This window comes from Pagrus major, chromosome 19 (genome assembly GCF_040436345.1).
Source record: "Pagrus major chromosome 19, Pma_NU_1.0".
NCBI lineage: Eukaryota > Metazoa > Chordata > Actinopteri > Spariformes > Sparidae > Pagrus > Pagrus major.
In genome coordinates, this window is record NC_133233.1 from 779,039 (window position 1) to 784,203 (window position 5,165).

At 38.4% G+C, this 5,165-nt stretch overlaps 1 long non-coding RNA gene across 1 annotated transcript; it reads right to left on the reverse strand.

Annotated features, from left to right (window-relative positions):
• Positions 1-2,330: 2,330 nt before the first annotated feature.
• On the reverse strand, positions 2,331-4,452 carry LOC141014850 (uncharacterized). Its single transcript, XR_012180519.1, has 3 exons — positions 4,361-4,452; positions 3,418-3,529; positions 2,331-3,161 (listed from the first exon to the last, which is right to left on the reverse strand). It is a non-coding gene; the product is annotated as an uncharacterized lncRNA (long non-coding RNA).
• Positions 4,453-5,165: the final 713 nt, after the last annotated feature.

Genomic DNA, 5,165 nt, shown 5'->3' on the forward strand with positions numbered 1-5,165 from the left:
CAAACTTGAAAAAAATCAACTTATCCTTTAAGAGATTAAAATTAAACTTTGTCATTAACTGTTATTTAGACTGAATATTGAATACATCACAGGTTAAGTTACTTACTTATTTAATTCAGTTCTAATTTTCTGTACTTATCATTGATGGGAGTGTTGTCATACACCAACAGTAGGTAAAAGTATTAGGTAAAGGTATTTTCCCTGTATGTTGTGTTTCTGTTAATTGTAGGTAGAATAAATAGTTTTTCCTTTATACCCATCAGAATCAAAAGGCTCTGGAGAGACGTTTATGTGGGAGTGCTTGATCTCTTCTACACCATCTTTACCAACCTTGAGAGAGAAGGCCTTTTCAATCCTGACAATGAAATGCATCTCTATGCTCTGCACCGGTGCTTTGTGCCCCACATACAGAAGCACTTTCAGTTTTTCCAGCGTGGCTGGAACTGCCACAGACTACGGACTGAGGGCAACCAGTCACCGCTGCAACTGTAGACTCGCCATGAGCATGAGGCGCAGCAGGGCCCCATACAGGTTTGAATTTATTCAGTAATTCTGTTTTACTTTAACTTTTAATTTCCTACATGGGATATTGTCAACATTATCTCCACTTTATGTCCATTATAAAATGCATGTATCAGTAGCAAAATGTAACTAATAGTGGCCTGTTGTTCAGGAACTAAATGTGATGGATTTATACTGCCTATCATTGGCACTTTCAACACAATAAGGTATTGCTACAATGTTGTGGTCAAACAAGGAGCAGTGATTTAGAGAGAAAATTATACATCTTAGCTCTCAAAATTAATGTATTGGCTCTTGGAAATTGTAGTCAAGCTCTTTCTGATGCCATAGCTGTTTTTGGGGCATATATTACAGAATCCCAGATGATAAACAAGTGATATTTCAAACTAGGTTCTGTAAAATGAATGAATATGGCTTACAGTTCTGTAGACATATTTACCATAAAAATCTTTAAGACTTTGATTTTGATTGACTCTTTATCCTACCCTTTAACCTCAGCTCTTGCATTGATCGATTTTAAGGTTCTTTTATTAGTTTTTAAGTGTCTTAACGGTCTTGGGCCTTCTTATCTATCTGACTGCTTTTACATTACCAACCCTCGCGGACCCTGAGGTCCTCCAGCTCCAACCTTTTAGTCATCCCAAGTGTTCGGACAAAAACCCACGGTGAGGCATCCTTTTATCACTACGGCCCGCGTCTGTGGAATGGCCTGCCGGAGAGCCTCAGGGCCACAGAGACTGTTGATGTTTTTAAAAGCAGGCTCAAGACACACCTTTTTAACTTGGCTTTTAATTGATTTCTTCTTATCCTTCTTCTAAACTCCTTTAAACTAGTCATTTATGGTGTTTTACTCAGATCTTAGGTTGTTTTTTAGGAACTTTTAGGATACAGCTTTAAGAATGGTATCTTAGCTTTTTTCTTTTAGTCTCTTTCTTAATATTTTTAACTACTTTTAACTTCTTTTAATGTTGATTTTATCCTGTTTTCTTTTTATCTTCTAGCTCCAGTGTTTTCCTCACGGGGGGCCCTCCACGCTGGGAGTAGTTTGATCCGCCTATGGGGGTGCTGCCCTGGGGGCTGTCCTGGCCTGGATGGATGGGGTGGCACTGAACCACGGCCATCTCCACAGCCGTGGTGTGCGCTCCTCTGTCTGTCCTGGTTGGGTGGTTCCTGTGGCGGTGCCCCCTTGTGGCCATGGATCTACATGACTTCCCAGCGTGGATGGCTCCCCAACAATGCTTTCCTCACCTGGATCCTCAGTGCCCAGCCATATCATATCATATCTTAACGAGTATATGTTTGCAGCTGTGTGTGCATGCCTAAGTGAGTGAGTAGGTGCGTGTACTTGTGCGTATGTGTGTGTGCGTTTGTGTGTGTGTGTGTGTGCTTTTAACTTGTAAAGCACTTTGTGTTGCATTTTATATGTATGAAAGGTGCTATATAAATAAATAAAGTTTAAGTTTGCAATTGCAGGTTGACATGGAGTTTGGAGTTGACTGGACTGGACCATGTGGTCACCGTCAGCCTGGTGTTGTGGTCCCTGAAGTTCAGCTGCAGCGCTCACTGACTGACCAGGAAGTTGGAAGTCTACCAGACCCTGATGGCCCTCTGTCCAATGTGTTAGATGTTTATGTACAAAGTGTGAGCTTATTATCAGAAATGCTCCAGTAAATCCATATTGCTCAAGTTCTGATAAAGAAGCCGGTATTATGGTTTAGCAGTTCTGATATCTGTGTTGAATCGCATTCTTATTTGTCAAACACATCTTTGTTTCAAGTGTCTAAAATGTTTTTCTGTAAAAAGAATGGTAATGACAGCATTTTTATTTTATACCAGATGTATAAAACTTGCTGCATTGTACAATATGACTGCAAACAAACACTTTTTGCAATAAGCAATTTATGTCTATTACTATTAATGAATTTTTTTTTAACCATTAAGTTTAAACATTGAAAAACATTATGGTTATGTAACAGAGCCTTGTACGAGAAACTGTCCTGTAGTTATCAAGATAACTTGTTTTGAAGTATTCATTTCACATGTGATTGGAGACTTACAGTCTCTGAATCAGAAGGCTCGAGAAACTGCAACATGCATCCTGTTTCAGAACAATACCACAAATAAAGAACAGCAACAACTCAATTTGTCTCTGTAACAGTCTCCTGAGCTTTAAAAGAATTGTGAACAGTGAGATTAAACCTAAAAGACAATGGTATAGACATGAAACAAATAACAAAAATGCTTCACCACATCACAAGCATGCAGACCTTTTTACTGCACCAGTGTTACACACGCTGGCAGAACTAGGCACTAGTTGGTATCACTCTTTCAAATGCTTTTATGCTGCAATCCAAATTTTGTTGCTGGCCAAGCAAGACAACAAATGTACACTAAGGTGTACAGTGATATATTGATGTGTCCTTAGACCATTCCAAACCCAGTGTCAGTGCTACAAATAGCAGCAAGAATGTCTCTTTCAAAGTTAGAGTACTCTTTGTAATGTCCTGGAAGTTTAAGCAGGTGGAAGCAGGTGGAAGAACTGGGGAAGTTGCTCTCCACCACTTTAACATCCAAGTGTCTGGGCAGCACATTCCACCCTATCCAGAACTGCAGGAGTTTCCCAAGGACGCTTGGAGATGCTACCAAAATAGAGAATACAGTCAACATTTTTTATTGCCTGAAATGATTTTGTATCATCAATCATAAATGAAGTTGAAAAAAGAACGTAATTTTACTCAATTTGTGCTTTGGGTTATTCATGTAGCTGATAATCCACAGGTAATAAAAAACGTAGAGGAAGCAAAGCCTTGTGTTTTTGACCAACATTCATTTATTTGCACCCAATACAGACTTTCAGTTAAATAACCTGAGAAACTGTTAAAAGTACATATTTACCGTTCTCAATAAATGTCCAAAGGAATCCTGTGATCCTACATGTATCCTCCAAAGAGACATCACTGTCTTCATCCTCATCCTGTGTTGGCCAGTTTATCTTTTCCAAGACCATCTGACAGATCATTTTTTCAAATCAGTTAACACTTGTTTTTCCCAACAGCCCAGAGAATATAAAGCACAATAAACCACAGAACAGAAAATATGGGAAATTGTCACTTCTAATAATCCAAATTGTAATTTGGTCAGGGCATGGTTGTAGTCAGTTTTAAGAACCATACTGGAGGTTTTGCATGGGTAAAGTTACGGCAAATGGCAAACTGAGTACTTTCCAGTCCTGTTGAGCATTTTCTAAATCATCCATCAGTTTTTTGATTGGTTTCCTTCTTTTAAGGCAGCAATTAGTATCAGTTCATTTCATTTGAAAATCAACTTGCAAGGACTTAAGGACAACCATGCCTACACACCAGACTTCAGAGGAAAACAAACACCCAATTCTACTGTATTTTTTCCTACAATTACTTCAGCTATTGTGTGTTGTCACACACCTTGATAACAAGAAGCTTAGTGGGGACATTTCACACACCACGTTGTCATCATTTATGGGGACCAGTTGTCTCCAGGTCATCAGAAACCTCACACAAAGTTTGTACTCATACACCAGAGTAAAAGTGCACTGTGGGGACGTCGTGAATGTCCCCGATTAGAGCAATATTTCTTGCCAAGGAAAATGTCTATTAAAGTTCAGATCTATCCTAAATGTCCCTTAATCATCTGCCTTATGGGTGCAGTAGATTAAACTGTTTGGCTGGCCTGATTCACAATAGATTTCCCTCATAATGACCTTACATTTTGCATTTACTTGCTTAAAGATAACAACAGCATTAAAAGAAGACTCACAGAGACTCCAGAAGTTAAAAGAAGTTAACATCAACTACGAACATACCTGTTGATAAGTGTCCTGTGGACAGGGAGCGTCAGTTATCTCCGTCTCTGTCACGACAGCATGGTGGGAGCCTGTGACAGGAGGAACATCCCTTGTGGTTGTGGTCATCTGCAATGATTTGATGGAAGAAATAATCAAAAATATGTTAAGCAATTGGTCAATTTGATGTAAACACTCAATAATATTCAATTAGAGTAATACATTTCAACATTCAACGTTGTGAATGTCCCCGATTAGAGCAATATTTCTGCCCAAAGAAAATGTCTATTAAAGCTCAGATCTGTCCTAAATGTCGCAAATTCGTGAAAGCATTCATACATAGATTAATTAGATTTAATTTATTTTTCAAATGAAACTACGTTCAACCACCATGTTATTCTGAGACAATATTAAACCCTACACACTTAAATACTGTGCTGTGCTCTTCTCCATAGTCTTATGTAATTTCTTCACCTTCCTTCATGTCTTTTAGAGCAAAAAGACATAAGTGTGGTGTTCCTTCCACGTCAATTTTTTTCATCTTACATTTTGGATGTCTGTGTTTATCATTAACTAAACGCCCAAATGAACCGTCTTCTCTGGAGGCATCAATACTAAAAAAGGACAAAAAACAAGAAAAGGGAGCGGAAAATATTACAGAAATGAAAATAGTCTCCTACAGGTCCTATATTCTATTTGTTTTAATTTTGATACATTTTGAAATGTATTTCATTTACATTGCAGGATTACATTAGCAGATGGCAAAATGACAATCACTGATTGTGCAAGCGTGTATGTCAAATTTAACAATGTATTCCCACTTCTC